At 38.5% G+C, this 18934-nt stretch overlaps 1 long non-coding RNA gene across 1 annotated transcript; it reads right to left on the bottom strand.

Moving 5' to 3' along the window:
- Positions 1 to 5995: 5995 nt before the first annotated feature.
- On the bottom strand, positions 5996 to 7698 carry LOC148772271 (uncharacterized). Its single transcript, XR_016030075.1, has 2 exons — positions 7438 to 7698; positions 5996 to 6218 (listed from the first exon to the last, which is right to left on the bottom strand). It is a non-coding gene; the product is annotated as an uncharacterized LOC148772271 (long non-coding RNA).
- Between the last annotated feature and the right edge of the window lie 11236 nt (positions 7699 to 18934).

Here is an 18934-nt window from a genome sequence, read left to right as displayed (position 1 = left end):
GACAATGATTAGAGTTTAGTTCGTAATAATCGTTACAATTAAAATTTTGGACTTTTATATTTTAATTGTTCTCCCACTAATTTTATCGAATTCCACCACCCTCTAGCAGACAATCGAGAAAACTTATTTTTCTTTAATGGGCTTTAGGTCCAATAGCGCTAATGTAACCCGTAGTTAATCTATCCCGATTACATAAGCCTAAAGGTAGAGTACTATCAATCACATCACTATGTGACCCTAAAGATCGATTTACCTCACACTTGATAATGACCTAAGTTAATCTAGCGAATATCAAAATCTTCGTGTGTCAAGTCTAGCCTACCAATATGAGATGTCATAGATCCAACTATATCAAACTAATGCAATCCCTAGTTAATCTAGCCGACCACATTAATCCAACATAATTTTATCTATGACCGTATCTCCATCTAATGTCAATTAAATTACAGCTTATCCCACAATAGCACTCCCCGCTAACACGGCTTACTGCACTATTATGAGAGGCTACACATAATTTAATTGTTGGTAGAAGGAAAGAAAAAATTCAACAATTTGGTTTTTCTTTATAGCTTGATAATTATTCTTGATTAAGAATGAGGGATTTTTTTTTTTTTATTTTTTTTATTAAATTTTATTTAGCTCATCGGAAGTTTTAGGTTATGATCGTTTGTGATTCCTACAACTATGTTCTCAAGGTATGTGGAAACGCATATTGATCCTAAGAGAGACATACGATCATCATCGTACTTAATCACAATTATTCATCTCATGAATTAATTAATTAATACGATTAATTGCAAAAATAATTAACGGACTCCCTTCATTCATAAATCATTCAAATAAGAATGAAGTCCATTAATTATTTGCCATCCAATTTGTGTTCCATTAATTAAACTAATTTAACGATTAAATTAAATAATTAATCCAACACTATTCTTTGAATTCAAATTAAATTAATGGATCAATTATCTAATTGGGTTTAATTGATAAATAATTTCAAAAATTAAAAATCAATTAATTTTAATATTAATTATCAGAAAATCAAATAATTTTTTTTTTTTTTTTTTTTGTTTGTTTGTGCTGACCGGACCGGTCGGACCGGTTCGACCGGACCGGTTCGGTCAGCTGGGGAAACAGCAGAAAAACCGAGTTTTAAAAAATTTTATATTTTCTGAAATATTCAAAATATTTAATTAATATTAAACCACCCAATTTGATAACACCAAAAATTCAACAATTCAACAAATCGAAGCATGCTTTCGAAAACGATAAACACGTTGACAAATAAACGATTAACCCGTGGCTCTGATACCACTGTTGGGGATCGTGCATGTATACGCAGCGGAATTTAAAAATTTTTATATCGAACTAGTTTCGATTACATGCAAAACTAATCATATAGTCAACGTACCTTAACGCTTCCGCCATACATATGGTAATTTTTCGATTTAATTGAAAAATACATAAAACCGAAAATCACGAAACATGCTTATTCATCATTAAATGAAATCGAAACATGTAATCACATATTACTCATAATCGTAAATCATAATTCATACAAACATGCTCGAATAAGTTTACGAAAGTTTCGATTCATTTACCTCTTGTAGCGTGCGATTTCGACGAATCGAAATCTTAGAACGAGTCACGTACAAGCTGCTATATACCACTCCTAGGGGCTGCAGGAACACCACCAAACGGCAGCTGGACCGAAGGTGTGGCGACGGCGGCGCGTGCGTGACGACGGCGGCGGCGCGTGGGCGGTGCAGCGGCGCGTGCGGCGGTGCAGCGGCGATGCGGCGATTCCGTCGGGGCAGCAGCTCCTCTCCAATTAGGTTTCACCTCGAATAAACGGATCTCCCCCTACTATAGCACTAGATACAAAGGGGTTAGATAACAAGGGAATACGATAGAGAAAGGAGAGGGAAAAACCGGCGGATTCCGGCGACGGACGGCGGTGGCGCGGCGGAGATGCAGCGGCCGAGAGGGGGGCTGAGCGGCTAGGTTTTTGTGCTGAAAAATATGATCTCAAAACTCCTTTTGAGGTCTATTTATATCTAGGGTTTTCAACCCTAGCGGGCTTAAGTCATTGGGCTTGACCCACTGATGCATTAAGTCCATTCCCTTTACGGCCTCGTTTCTAATAAACGATCGTCCACAAAATTATAACAAAATTATATTTGTGACGAGCTCAAAGTCCTCGTCGATACGAGTGCCTCTTCGAAATTTCCAATTTCCAAAATTGGAAACTTCCAATTCAGTGGACTTGCTAAATCGGGAAACTTCCCAATTTAGAAAGTTCACTAAATTCCGCATTTCTCTTTCTCTACGTTTATTCCGACTCGTAATCCACAATCACGAATCTTGGACTCAATCATATTGACCTCCAACTTTGCAAAGATTAACATATTAATCTATGCTCATTGTTATCAAGGATCCATGTTACACGAGAAGTGTGACCCTCAATGGTTCAGGTGTATGCTAGCCGTGGGCTCACAACTCTTTGTGATTCGAACAACACATTGTTCTTATACGAACTCCTCCCAAGAGTCCTGATTAGAGTAAAACTCATTTTACCTAATCCCGATCAAATCGGTGCCCATCGAATCAAGATTGGCGTCTAGCAACTACGCATCATGATTCCCTAGATACAAATGAAGTGCCTGCAAGAACCTTATGATATAGTTAGCGTACAGTACGATCCCTTCGTAGCACATGTCCCGATTGAACTAGAGGCATTGGTTCACCGAGACCTCTTATAAAGTTCAATAACCGTGCGAACGTTCTAGGTATTATAAATCCGTTCGTGTGCGACTTAGGGAAACACATTTCCCTAATCACCCCACTATCAACTCTGGCCAGAGATTCCATGGATTATAAACCGTCAGAACACACAGGACATCCATGACTACTCAAGCGCTCGAATCCCCTACTACAATGCACATACTTCACACTAGATTTCGGATTGCACGAACGTTGGCCCTTGGAGCGGTCCGCGGTGGGACTCAGGGACAGGTCACGATACAATCGGTCCTCTAGTGAAGTCACGGTGATGTCTGGGTCTTAAGGACTAATGGTGTACAACTATATCTTAGAAACCTATTACTCGATGAATGAGAACCACTTATAGATTTCTAGGGCGAGGGAGTTCAGTGAACTCATCCAGTATGAGCACCCACTCAAGTATGCCGATGTCACAACACCGAGGACTGATGAGACGCAGTACACATACTCTAAGTGCTAGTCTCAAAAGGGAAAGGCCGGTATCCTCATTATTGGCGTAACCCATCGACTAGGAACAAGGTTTAACAGTTACATTACATTGCTGAGTTATCTCACGATTCTACTAGATCAACTCACAGTAATAGAGTAACTCGTTAGGACTATATCTATGCTGCTTGCATGGGATAACAGATATAGAATGCCAAATAAGATATTTTATTATTACGAACGAAAAACGATTGTTTTATTACAAAGAAAAGAGAAAGACCACAGCCACAAGTTGGCTTGCCGGTCACCTACTCTAACAAATTGGTTTAAACGCGAGCATGTTAATTGATTTAAATTCGGTTAAATTATTTAGCATGTGTGTTGTTTTTAATTTCGCTGGAAGCGCAAAGGTACGCAATTAATTGATTTTAATTTGTCGGGCATGTACTTGTGTGCTTTAAAGTCGTTTAAATCACATTAAATTTTTGTTTTCCGCTGCGTATGCGTGCCCGAAACCCAACAAATAACGTATCCAATGCATTATCCCATTAGAGTTTATAACTACGTTTCAAGGGGGTGAGTGTAATTATCGATACCACAGGGACCTTAAAGTTATTTAAGCATACCTCAGAGGTGTGGATGTAATTTACCCTTAAAAAAATTCACAAGCTTTTTGCTACTTTATTTATCATAGGGGTTTTTTCACTATTTCAAGATAACATAAGGGTACTTTTTGCAGTTTACTCATATTAAACTACTAGCATTGGATAATATCAAGACCAGTAATTCCCATGAAATAAAACGTACAATTTATTTTATTCAATATAGAATTGCAAATACATGAAACACAAGCATAACTTTATTTGGAATATGCTGTTATGATTCTTCAAGAACGTCGTCGCCAAACGCGAGGATCGATCATGGAAGATCATGAAACTCTTATTACTAGAGAATGGTTTTATTGCTGGATATAATTATTTTATTATACAATAAAAGTACAATATATATTCTGGTGGTGGAGGTGGGGGTGGACTTGGAGATTCTGGTGGTGGTGGAGGAGGTGGACTTGGATATGGTGGTGGAGGGGAAGAAGGTGGAGGAGGACTTGGAGATGGTGGTGGTGGAGGTGGAGAGGAAGAAGGTGGTGGAGGTGGAGGGGGACTTGTAGATGGTGGTGGTGGAGATGGAGGTGGAGGACTTGTAGAATGTGACTAGATTTATGAATTGAAATTTGTATCATCTAATTCTTATGTTTTGTGGAAGATTCTTGAGACAAGAGCTTGAATTGGTTTTGGTGCAATGCATAGCTGTTTCTGATATTCATAGGCTACAATTATTAGTTAATCAGGAACAGTAATTTGCTTGTCCGCTAGGGGGAGTACATTATTAGATGCATCCCCACATACAAGTTGTCGTTTTTGTAGCTCTGTTATTCTACTACTATTTGTTCATGCTTCATATGATGGATGTGATGACAAAATTTATTCCTGCGATAGTTGAATGAAGTGGCAGGATAATCATCTCTAATTTTCCATTGGTAAATATTGAATGAACAAAATTAAAATGTCATATTGCTTCTGAAATTTGTTATATTCCTTTTCTTGTTTTCATAGTAAAGCGATTTAGTTCTTCGAGAGTGCTTCAACTTATAAAGAATATATAGTAATGTAGCTCCTTTGATTTACTACTTGAACACATAAATACAATACTGAACTTCTTACTAGTTTGGTTAGAGAGCAGTTCAAAAAGCACATGCACGAGACAGATCCACGGAAAATTCAGAATCTCTTGATAATTTGCTTATTGGTGAAGAATTACTGCCTTAAGCATAAAAATTGGGGAAAAAGATGTCTAGAAAATGTTGTTTTTACTCTCCTTTTTGAGTTTGCTCATTGTTACGTGAAAGTGCTGCGAGGGGATTAATAAACCACATGCTATACGAGTCTGAGAACTTGGCTGGGAGAAAATTCAGCAAATGCTCGTCAACCTAATTCGAAGCTCAACTTTGAACGTTTACCTGATAATTAATTAGTTCCCAACCCAAGTTTTGGTATTACAGAAGCTTTTGATGAGACGGATTTCTGTGTCGTTCAACACGAGGCGTGCTCTTGAAACTGGTTTTATGCATAAATTGCGAGAAGGGATTTTTGGCTCTTATTGAATTTCTTATGTGTGGCATCTTTGGTTTCATCGGTGTAGAAACTGTGCTTCTTGCAAAATGGATTTTTACATTCATTAATAAAAAAATTGAACAATGGGTTTGCTTCTCGTTTTATAAATAGAAAATGCTTAAGAAATGGATACAATTTCAAATGTATCAAAATGAAATTTATTTCAATCATAGAGTAATAAAGCAAATAAATCACATAAGAGTAATAAAATTCACACAGTTACCGAATGGGCCGAGCTTCGCGTCTTGAGTAGTCTTTAAACCCGTGAAGTTCGTACGAGTATCTATGAACCATGCTCTGATACCACCCTGTAGCACCCCCCTTCTTATCGGGCGATAAATCGAACCGGTTTATCGGAATATTCATTTATCTAGCGGAAGCAAAAGGATCTCTTTGTAATTTTTAAAACTGTGGAATGGGACTAAAATGAAATTATTAAAAATCTCTTCATTAGGACATTAAAAACCTTTTGTGATTTTCGAAAACTTTCTTAGGATGATTTTCGTTCTAGTGCTACACTATCAACTAACGATTTTGGTTCGAAAAGAAATCAGAGTTTTGAAAAGGTATTTTGGTGAATATTTTGAAAACCACTAGTGAGACGTGAAAGTAAAAATTTACTAAAAGGACTATTTTGTAATAAAAGTCAAGTACGATCCATACCGGATTCGAGTTCGAAATATCCAAAAAGGGAAATACTTAGGTTTACTATTACATCACCAAAAACCAAAATACTTTAGCATCGTTCATAGGTCCTTGTACAACTTCCAAAAATCCCGGGCAAGACCTCGATCCGCTACTCGATCCATTCCGGTGGAGGGTTACTAACACTATTACCTGCAATTAAAAGGCATCTATATGAGCTAAAAAGCTCAGTAAGAAATCCGATGAAATATCGAACTTTGAAAATACGTTATATATAAGATATAATATTATATAGCTATCCTTACTCACGTTCCAAACAACACAAGACAAACGGTAAATCACATAGTTCACGAAAACACATCATTCACACATAAACGCTTACTTATGCAAAATGACTAAAATGCCCTTTTTATGAAAATCGTGTAAAAATCATTTTTAGTTTATCGGATCCGTGAAAGATTAATTTCTGTGCCTAGCAATAAACTATAAAGCGTTTCGAGCCCGTTCTATCACTTATTTCATCATAGTTGGATATCGGCCCACCGTATCCTGTTTATTCACTAAGCATTAACTTCTGTGCCTAACAATAAACTATAAAGCGTTTCGAGCCCGTTCTATTGTGGAATCAAACCACGTATTTCATCTTAGTTGTATACCGGCCCACCGTATCCCGTTTATTCACTAAGCATTCCATTAATCTTTCAATTTTCAAAATAATGAAATGCAATCTTTTTCAAAATTATGCCTTTGTCACACTAATTATGAAATTCACACATAACACCACAAATATCAATCAAGTACCATATAATCAAAATTATGCCTTTGTCACACTAATTATAAAAGTTCAAAATTCGATTTTTCATGGAAAACCTTTAACAATCTGAAATTTTACTTTAATATATGCAGAAAACAATTTTAAAAGTTACTTGAGGCATAATTTTCGAAAATTACATATTTTACCCCAAAATCTCTAGATATACACATGCAAGACCACTAGAAAGTCAAAAATCAATTTTCTTGCACAATCTTTTTAAAATTCGAATTTCACTCAATAAATGCTGAAAAAAAGTTTTGAAAACCTATTTAGGACTGACTTCTTGAAAATTATGAATTGGACCCAAAAATCTTTAGATCTATACATGCAACCCCATAAAAGTTTAGAAATTCATTTTTTTTTTCCAACATTTTTTAAAAATCTGAAATTTATTTTAAGTTCTTGGCAAATAAACTTTTATCTAAACATAAATGATGCATGAAAGAACAATAAATTAACAATCAACATAACTTTTCCATTTTTCCCCAAAAATGCCTAATTTTCTCGAAATCTCTCCAAGCCTTTAAAGATATTTTGAAAACCATTTTTAATACTATTGACACCCTTTAATTGCAGCAAGAATTCGAAATTTCTTACCTTAATAACCGAAAGGAAAATCGAAGGAAAATGCTTCAAAGGTTGGTGCCAAGCTCTAGCCAAACTATTTTGATGGTGAAGGAGATGGAGTGGATTTTCAAGTGAGATGCATATTTTCTTTGGAGAATCGTGTTCTAGGCTACTACAAGTCCATGGTTAAATAGAGGAATTTTAAAATTATTTTTCATTTTCTTTGAAAAACAAGAGATGAGGTGGAAGAAGATGAAGAATGGAGGTGGTGGTGAGGTCTCGGTGGAATGATGAGAGGGAGACAAGTAATTGGGTGAGGTGGAAGAAGAAGGAAGAAGAAGAGCGTAGAATTAAACTATGATTATTTAATTAACCACCTTTTTGACTAACACACACACTCACACGGCTATATACATATACATATATAATATAATATTATATAATAAAGCAAGCTATGCAAAATATATCTATGTATGTATGCATGTATGTTATCAAGTAAAGTCCTATACACACATATATATTGTATGTATATGCTAGTGTATTTAATTAATCAAATATAGCATATAGTAGATTAATTCACATATTTCACATAAATTTGCTAGCAAATAAATCTACCAATTAAATATAGCACATAAATAATTCACATAATTAAATTCACGTAAAATCTCACGTAAGGAATTTTTGAGTTTGGGACAATTTAAGTTCGGGTTTTAGGGTTTTGGAAAGGTGGGGTGTTACAATCTCCCCCCCATAAAGAAATTTTGTCCCCAAAATTTGTTACCTGACCTGAACAATTCCGGGTAACGTTCGCGCATTTCCTCTTCTCGTTCCCACATGGCTTCTTCGGGTGTATGGTCGTTAGAGTAGGTGACCGAAGAGCCAACTAATTGTTGTGTTTTCTCACGCTACTCGTAAATAATCTATTTCATAATTATGATAAAACCCCCCTTTGGCATTCTATATCCGTGTCCCTTGCATAAGCATAAATATAGTCCTTGTAGTTACTTAATTACTGTAAATAGATCTAGTAGAATCGTGAGATTATTTATTTAAGAATAGTAACTGTTAAACATCGTTCCTAGTCAATGGGTTACGCCACTAATGAGGATATCGACCTTTCCCATTCGAGACTAGCACTTAGTGTATGTGTACTGCGTCTCATCAGTCAACGGTGTTGTGACATCGGCATACATAAGTGGGTGCTCATAAGTTTATGATTTTCACTGAACTACCTCAATCTAGACATCTCTAAGTGGTTCCCAATAATCGAGTAGAGGTTTCTATGATATAGTTGTACACCATTAATCCTTAAGAACCAGACATCACCGTGACTTCACTAGAGGACCAGCTGTATCGTGACCTGTCCTGAGTTCCACCGAGGACCGCCCCAAGGGCTAGTGTTCGTGCAGTCCGAAATCTAGTGGTAGGTCTGTGCATTGTAGTAGGATATTTGATCGCTTGAGTAGTCATGGGTATCCTGTGTGTTCTTGCGATTTATAATCCATGAAGTCTGTGGCCACAGCTGAAAGTGTCGTGATTAGAGAAATGTGTTTCTCTAAGTCAAACACGAACGGATTATGTAATCAAGAACGTCACATAGTTATTGAACTCATAAAGAGGTCTCGACGAACCAATGCCTCTAGTTCAATCGGGATATATGTATCGAAGGGATCGTACTGTACGTTAACTATATCACAAGGTTCTTGCAGGCACTTCATTTGTATATAGGGAATCATGACGCGTAGTTGCTAGACGCCAATCTTGATTCGTTGGGTAGTTAAGTTGAAACTAGATTCAACTTAATTGTAACTCTAGGGACGAGTTTAAACAACAATGGGTTGTGGGCCCACGACTAGCTTACACCTGAACCATCGAGGGTCACACTGCTCGTGTACTTGGGATCCTTAATGCAACGAGTTAAGATTAATTAGTTAATATTAGTGTAATTGGAAGTCAATATGATTGAGTCCAAAATTCGTAATTGTTAATTATGGATGAGAATAAGTAGAGGAAAAGAATCCGACGGAAATTTAGTGAACTTTCTATATTGGGAAGTTTCCCGATTTGGCAAGTCCTAAATTAGGGTTTCCAATTTGGGAAATTGGTAAATTGCAAAGTGGTACTCGTATCGACGAGAATTTGTGCTCGTTGTCAAATTATAATTGTTATATTTTTGTGAGCATTCGTTTGTTAGAAACGAGCCGAGAAAGAGAGTGGACTTAAGCTGTTGGGCCAAGCCCAACTTAAGGCCTGTTAGAGTTTTCACAATGAGCATATAAAAATGATGTATATGTGTTGTGAAAGACACAAAAAAATGACATAACACAAGCTTGAAACCCTAGCTTCTCTCCCCACGGCCGCCCACCTTGCAGCCAAAATCCTACCTCCGTCACTAGCCGCCGCGCCGCCGCCAGTCGCCGCCGCATCGGCATCTTCCTGTTCCCTTCGTTCTTCTTCGTTTTACTTAGCCTATCACGTATCTAGTGTTGCATGGATAGTGGATTGAATATACAAGGTGAAACCTAAGAGGAGGAAGATTATTATGCCGCCAACGCCGCCACAAGCTGGTGATGCGAGAAGGCAATTCTGAAAAACTGCTCTTGGATTTTCTGCGCAGTCCAGCGAGAAAATTCGCCATAAATCAACCGGTGATCGGATGGAATTTTGACAGAAGCTTCAAGACTTATATATGCGAATTATGGCGAATTTAATTTCATCCGATCACCGGTTAATTTCATTCGCCATAATTTTAGAAGGAATTGTCCATCCAGTAAATAAGAATGGAGATATTGAAGTCGGAGCAATGCTGTAATTTCAGATCAGCAAACATGTTGGATCAATATGAGTGGGAAGAGCAGCTAGCCATCTTCTGGAGTCTTCGTCCGATTCACGCTTCAAGGGTAACATATCGTTTTCCCTAATTAATATACATGTATTAATTAATTTATATTAATTGAGATTAATGTATGTTAACTGATTAGTGAATCACATGAATTTATATGTTCGATTATGTGTTTATGTGAATCGTTCGTTGAGCATGTTAATTATTTGATTTAATTTCGCGAGCATGCTATGATGATTTAATTTATGTCATTTAAATTAATTATATATGCGAGCATGTTTGTCGGTGATTGGAAGCGAAAAGGTAGGCAATTAATTGTAATTATTGTGCACGTGTTTGTTTATATAAATTAGTTTACATAAATAAAATAAAATTTTTTGTATTCCGCTGCGTACACGTGCCCGATCCCCAACAGTTTTGCCAAAGGATTTTAACGAATTTTAGGTCTCGGTTTCGAAGGGTTTTTGTTTGGGAATCAAGTATTTGGGAAGGTTTCTCTTCGTAGGATAGATTAGGGTTTAGTTCGATTGGTTCAGTTTTTAATACATGTTCCGGGCTGCGAATGTACATTCGAAGCATCGAAACGTGAAACACATTGTGAAAGTTGGATAAATTGGGTGGTAAAGCTAGTCGGTAGGCTCGTGTACCAACTTTGTCGAGAATTTCAAATGGGCCAATAAAGCGCGGTGCTAATTTTCCCTTTTTCCCAAATCGCATAATTCCTTTGAAAGGTGCCACTTTTAGGAATACGGAGTCTCGGATTTCAATCTCAAAGTCTCTTCTTCGAGTGTTGGCATAACTTTCTTGCCGATCTTGGGCGATTCGCATTTTCTATCGAATATTTTTGATTATTTCGACGGTTTGTTGGACTAGGTCGGGACCAAGGAATTTTCTTTCGCCAATCTCGTCCCAATGGAGCGGGGACCTACAATTGCGGCCGTAAAGAGCTTCGTAGGGTGCCATTACAATCGATGAGTGAAAACTATTGTTGTACGCGAATTCGATTAGTGGGAGCCAGGATTCCCAATTTCCTTCAAAGTCGAGAATACAAGCGCGGAGAAGGTCTTATAAGGTTTTGATAGTTCGCTCGGATTGACCGTCGGTTTGGGGGTGATAGGCGGTGCTAAAGTTTAATCGCGTTCCGAGGGTTTCGTGCAAACTTTTCCAGAATTTTGACTTAAATCGAGGGTCTCGGTCGGAAATAATGGTGACGGGGACGCCGTGAAGTCGGACGATCTCACGGACGTACAGTTCGGCTAGCTTCTCTAAACTGAAGGTCATTCGGACAGGGAGAAAGTGAGCCGTTTTGGTCAGTCGGTCAACGATCACCCAAATGGAGTCGGATCCCTTTTGGGTCTTCGGAAATCCTTGCACGAAGTCCATCGTCACAGCTCCCCATTTCCACTCCGGAATTAGGTTCGATTGAAGTAGGCCTCTGGGTCTTTGATGTTCCGCTTTGACTTGTTGGCACACTAGGCATTCGGTGACGAATCGGGCCACGTCTTTCTTTATTCCAGGCCACCAATAAAGCTTTTTGAGGTCTTGGTACATCTAGGTTTCTCCGGGATGGAAAGTGTACGCGTTTGGTGAGCTTCGGTTAAGATTAGTCGGCGAACATTTGGATCGTCAGGAACATAAATGCGATTTTGGAATTGGACGAGACCTTCTTCGGTGATTTGGAAGTTTGGATTGGATTCGAGCTTATTGCGAATTCGGAGAATTTGCGGATCATTTTGTTGGGCTGATTTCATTGATTCTCCCAAGTTAGGTTGGACTATAAGGGCGTTGATCGATTTTCGGCTAAGTGCGTCGGCGACCACATTTGCTTTGCCGGGGTGGTAGAGTATCTCGCAGTCATAATCTTTCACTAGCTCGAGCCATCTCCGTTGCCTCATGTTTAGGTCTTTTTGAGTGAAAAAGTACCTCAGACTCTTGTGATCGGTGTAGATGGTACACTTTTCGCCATAGAGATAGTGTCGCCAGATCTTGAGTGCGAAAACGACGGCAGCTAATTCGAGGTCGTGCGTTGGATAATTGCGTTCATACTCTTTGAGTTGTCGTGAGGCGTAGGCAATGAATTTCCCATTTTGCATGAGTACGGCGCCCAACCCTAGTTTTGAGGCATCACTGTAGACTATGAATTCTCCAACTTTCTCTGGTAGCGCGAGAATTGGAGCCGATGTGAGTCGTTTCTTCAATTCTGTGAAACAAGCGTTGCATTCGGGTGTCCATTGGTACTTGACGTCTTTTTGAGTTAATCGGGTGAGTGGAGAGGCAAGCTTTGAGAAATCTTTCACAAACTTGCGGTAATAGCCGGCTAGTCCGAGGAAGCTTCTGATTTCCTTTGCATTCTTCGGAATCGACCAATTTGACACCGCTTCTATCTTGCTAGGATCGACGGAGATTCCTTTTTCCGAAACAATATGGCCAAGGAAAGCCACACTTGATAGCCAAATATCGCATTTGCTGAACTTGGCGTATAGTTGATGTGATCGGAGAGTTTGGAGTACGGTGCGAGGATGTGACATATGCTCCTCTTGGGTTTTGGAGTAGATGAGAATGTCGTCGATGAAGACAATTAAAAATTGGTCCTAGTATTGATGAAACACTCGATTCATAAGGTCCATGAAAGTTGTGGGGGCGTTGGTTAGACCGAAGGGCATGACGACGAATTCGTAGTGGCCATATCGGGTTCTGAAGGCTGTTTTGGGAATATCGGATTCTTTGATTTTGAGTTGGTGGTAACCAGATCGGAGATCGATTTTAGAGAAGACCGATGAGCCTTGGAGTTGGTCCAACAGATCATCGATTCGAGCAAGAGGGTATTTATTCTTGATTGTGATTTTGTTGAGTTCATGGTAATCGATACAAAGGCGAACGGATCCGTCTTTCTTTTTGACGAAGAGAACCGGTGCGCCCCACGGGGAATGGCTTGATCGAACATAACCTTTGTCGAGCAATTCTTGAATTTGGTCCTTCAACTCTTTTAATTCCATCGGGGCCATATTTGTTGGGGATCAGGCACGTGTACGCAGCGGAAAATAAATTTTTATTTTATTTTATTTATATAAACTAATTTATATAAACAAACACGTGCACAATAATTACAATTAATTGCGTACCTTTTCGCTTCCAATCACCGACAAACATGCTCGCATATATAATTAATTTAAATAACATAAATTAAATCATCATAGCATGCTCGCAAAATTAAAACAAATAATAAACATGCTCATGGAACGATTCACATAAACACATAATCGAACATATAGATTCATGTAATTCAATAATCAATTAAAATACATAAATCTCAATTAATATAAATTAATTAATACATGTATATTAATTAGGGAAAACGATATGTTACCCTTGAAGCGTGAATCGAACGAAGACTCGAGAAGATTGCTAGCTGCTCTTCCCACTCCTATTGATCCAACCTGTTTGCTGATCTGAAATTATGGCCTTGCTCCGACTTCAATATCTCCATGGTTATTTACTGGATCGACAATTCCTTCTGGAAGATTGTAGATTTATGAGTCCTGAAGTTTATGTCAAACATTTCACGTCCATCCGATTAACGGTTGATTTATGGCGAATTTTCTCGCTGGACTGCGCATAAAGTCTGAGAGCAGTTTTTCAGAATTGCCTTCTCGCATCACCGGCTTGTGGCGGCGCGTGGGGGCGCGTCGGGACAACCCTGGTGGCAGAGTTGGCGGGATAATAAGCTTCCTCCTCTTAGGTTTCACCTCGTATATTCAATCCACTATCCTCGCAGCACTAGATACGTGATAGGCTAAGTACAACGAAGAAGAACAAAGGGAAAATGAAGATGCCGATGCGGCGGCGGCGCGGCGGCTAGTGGCGGAGGCAGGATTTCGACTGCAAGGTGGACGGCCGTGGGGAGAGAAGATAGGGTTTCAAGCTTGTGTTATGTCATTTTTTGTTTCTTTTTTTGTTTCTTTCACAAGACATATAAATCCTACTTATATGCTCCTTGTGAAAACCCTAAGAGGCCTTAAGTTGGGCTAGGCCCAACAACTTAAGTCCACTCTCTTTCTTGGCTTGTTTCTAACATACGAATGCTCCAAAAAATATAACAATTATATTTTGACGATGAGCACAAATTCTCGTCGATGCGAGTACCACTTTGCAATTTACGAATTTCCGAAATTGGAAACGCTAATTTAGGACTTGCGAAATTGGGAAACTTCCCAAAATAGAAAGTTCGCTAAATTTCCGTTGGATTCTTTTCCTCTACTTATTCTCATCCGTAATTAACAATTACGAATGTTGGACTCAATCCCATTGACTTCCAGTTACACTAATATTAACTAATTAATCTTAGCTCGTTGCATTAAGGATCTCAAGTACACGAGCAGTGTGACCCTCGATGGTTCAGGTGTAAGCTAGCCGTGGGCCCACAACCCATTGTGGTTTAAACTCGTCCCTAGATTTACAATTAAGTTGAATCTAGTTTCAACTTAACTACCCAACGAATCAAGATTGGCGTCTATCAACTACGCGTCATGATTCCGTAGATACAAATAAGGTGCCTGCATGAACCTTGTGATATAGTTAACGTACAGTACGATCCCTTCGATGCATATATCTCGATTGAACTAGAGGCATCGGTTCGTCGAGACCTCTTTATGAGATCAATAACTGTGTGGACGTTCTTGATTATATAATCCATTCGTGTTTGACTTAGAGAAACACATTTCTCTAATCACGACACTTTCCGCTGTGGCCACAGACTTTATGGATTATAAATCGCAAGAACACAAAGGATATCCATGACTGATCAAGCGATCGAATCTTCTACTACAATAAACAGACCTCCCATTAGATTTTAGACTGCACGAATACTGGCCCTTGGGGCGGTCCTCGGTGGAACTCAGGGACTGGTCACGATACAGCTGGTCCTCTAGTGAAGTCACGGTGATGTCTGGGTCTTAAGGATTAATGGTGTACAACTATATCCTAGAAACCTCTACTCGATTATTGGGAACCACTTAGAGATGTCTAGATTGAGGGAGTTCAGTGAACTCATCAACTTATGAGCACCCATTTATGTATGCCGATGTCACAACATCGTTGCCTGATGAGACGCAGTACACATACACTAAGTGCTAGTCTCGAGTGGGAAAGGCTGATATCCTCATTAGTGGCGTAACCCATTGACTAGGAACTATGTTTAACAGTTACTATACTTAACTAAATAATCTCATGATTCTACTAGATCTATTTATAGTAATTAAGTAACTGTAAGGACTATATCTATGCTTATGCAAGGGACAAAGATATAGAATGCCAAAGGTTTTTTCTTATCATTAATATGAAATAGATTATTTACGAGTAGCGTGAGAAAACACAACAATTAGTTGGCTCTTGGTTACCTACTCTAACAATCTCCCACTTGACCTAAAGCCAACTACTCATTACCTAAGTCCCATCGACTCTCGATGTTTCTCATGGACCGGTATGGGTGAAGGCTATGTTCAGGGATCTAATACGTTGTCTACCGAGGCAACTCTCTCGAACTAAAGTTCGCCTCTATTAATTATCTAACCAATGAGATAATTATGTTTCAATATATGCTTGGATTTCTGATGAGACCTTTTGAAATCATACATTCAACACTTGAATGTAATTTCGAATCCAAACTGCTACATTTGCGTCTCTAATGCCGCAATATATTAAGCTTCGGAGGTGGAATCCGCCGTCATGTTCTATTTGGAACTCATACGGCACCTCGTTAATAAGCATGAATATAAATCTCGACATCCTTTTGAGTTTTCCACTTCTGATTGAAACACTAAAGTCGTCGAATGACTTTTTTTTTAGATCGGAATCCCCATAGACTATATAGGAACACGTCCTTACTACTTCGCAAGTATTTAAGGATTTGTTTCATAGTTATCCATCTAAGTTGGTTGGGGTTAGACTGATATCTACAGTGACGCTTCACTGCATACATTATATCATGTCTATAATATGAATTGGGATAACTAAGCGACCTCTTCTATTTATCTCTATAAATACGTATCCAATACGTACGAAGCTTATCCCAAATTCATTTATTGAGAAATGTTAGGACAATCGTGCTTTAGTTAAAGGCAACATTCCTACAACATTCGGAATGGGTAGGATGCTATCAACACAAAGTACTGGGAAACGTAATGGCACTCCCACTAACCTTCTTGTAAACCCAAGGCTCTTTCGTAATCGTTACTAAATCAATTGCTTGATTTTTGTGTCGAACCGAACATTCTAATTTATTGGATGCTAGGTCCAATCCAAAAATGGATCGCTGGAATTTTGCAAACCTTTTGCTAATTTCCAGAAGATATGAAGCCTTTCGGCTGCACCACTCTGATTTCCTCAATCTCGCCATTGAGGAAGGTGATCTTCATATCCATTTTCCATATCTCGTAGTCATACTACGCAGTAATGGCTAGCAGAATCCTAATGGAATTATAGCATAGTGTTTCGTGAAAAGTTATCTCACAAATAACAACTTGTCTTAGAGTATAACTCATTTTCACGTATCTAGCTTTATAGGTCGATACCTTTCCATCTATTCCAACTTAAAGAATGTAGATCCACTTGCATCCTATGGGAAAATTTCCTTTAGGTGGATCCATCAAGGTCGATACCTTGTTGGAGTACATGGAATTCATTTTGGATTTCATGGCGTTAAGCTAATGTCCCTTACTGCATCAAATACAGCCTCATTGAAGGTTCATGGATCACATCCCTTGTCAAATTCATTTTGACTACCTTCGATGAGGGTTAGCCTATTGAGTTCTCTATGGATCCTTTCGAACCTCCACATAGATGGTTGAGAAGGTACATTAATGGGTGATTTGATTTTGATTGGCTCTTGTTCTATTTATGGTGTTGGAACTTCAATTTGTGGTTCTCGAATTTCTTCGAGTTCTACCATACACCTATTCTATCGTATATAACCTTCTTCATTAAGAAGGTGGAATTTCCCGAGATAAACAATTTTGTTTCAAGGGATGGTAGAACAAGTATCTAAAACAATTTTTAGATACCCCACGAAATGGCATAAGTTGGATCGACTATTCAACTCGTCTCCCACTAGCCACTTCATTTAAGTGGATTATAGGGAATGCCAAAGTTCATATGGTGTGGAACTAACCGCTTTGGTGTTAACCCTATTCAACAAATACGCGGCGGTATGGAGTGCATGACCCTATAAGTATGCCGGTAACTTAGTGAATCACGTTCTCTTTGAGATAGTCGATAAACTCATCATATAAGTTTTCCACTACGATCGGATCGTTGTTTCTTAATACTTCGTATGATTTGCTTTCCTACTTCGTTTTCGAAATCTTTGAACGGTTCATATATTTCAAATTTGTACTTCATCAAGTATACGTAACCATACCTTGAGTAATCATCGGTAAAGGTTACGAAGTAGTTAAAACCACCCATCGCACTAACATTTAGTGGACCACACACGTCTGCATGAATCAAATCCAAGACACCTTCAGCATGCTCCATTGGAATCTTAAATGGTACTTTGGAAATTTTTCTTTTCAAACAAAATTCACAAGCCCGCAGTGAGTTCACATCATCCAACATGAACAATCCCTCACATTGCAAACTCATTCGTTCGTCCTAAAGAAATATGTCCTAATCTAACGTGTCAAAGTTGTGTTGGGTTATCTTCTATATTGAGTTCAGGTAAATGAAAAACGCATCTTTCTCAGAACGTTTCCGATCAAGATACTCCGTGCAGTTTACAGAGCCCAATGGTCTGTCTTTCCACATTGGAAGCAAGCATCACTTATATGCTTGTTTTGCTTATCCTTGCGAATACTCGATTCACCCCTAGTCTATTGTTTGCTCGACTGGAAACTATTTTCCTTTTACCCATGTCTTCCAATTGGAACTATTCTTAGTAAAAGATATAGAAGGTACCGACGACAAAACAAACGTTCTTCCTTTATAACTGACTCGTATTTCAACAGGTTGACCAACTCTTTAAAAAAAAAAATCCAACTCTGGTGGGAGAACGACATTGTGGTCACGCAACTTCTTTGGGAGCGAGTCATCTTAAACCATGCTCACGGACCGGAGTCCTTTCGCGTAGCCTAAGAGACATCAACTCCTTAGTCGTCACAAACCTCATTGCCATAATGCTCTCACTACACACAATCTCGAGGTGACCCTATATGTCAACAACATAAAGATGATTCTCATAGTTCCTTGCTAACTCGGGTGACTAGATGCTATCATATAGTATTTGGTCATAAAGGACACCCTTGTTCCACTTCTAATAAGTGGTGGTTTCCTAGTGAGTCGAGTTATCATGAAGTTTGGTCGGGGTATATTTGAGAATGCACAAGTGCTCTTGGAGAAAACGCACCAAACGAATGTTTATGGAGCCAATCAAAGTTATTATTGCCCTTAAGTTTTATTAGTGTCGAGAATTGACGATAAGGGATTCTTAGCATTTATACTGAAAATATTTAAGTAGACTTATAAAAGATAATTCGTTATTAATGATAGCAATTAAAGATTTGGACTTTTATCCTTGAATTGTACTCCCACTAAATTTTATCGAATTCCACTACCCTCTAGCAGACAAACGAGAAAACTTATTTTTCTTTTAATGGGCTTTAGGTCCAATAGGCTAATGTAACCCGTAGTTAA

Source organism: Erythranthe guttata, chromosome 2 (assembly GCF_056151865.1).
Source record: "Erythranthe guttata isolate IM_541 chromosome 2, IM_541, whole genome shotgun sequence".
Taxonomy (NCBI): Eukaryota; Viridiplantae; Streptophyta; class Magnoliopsida; order Lamiales; family Phrymaceae; genus Erythranthe; species Erythranthe guttata.
The sequence above is the reverse complement of the archived record's forward strand: the minus strand, read 5'-3'. Positions and strand labels throughout refer to the sequence as shown.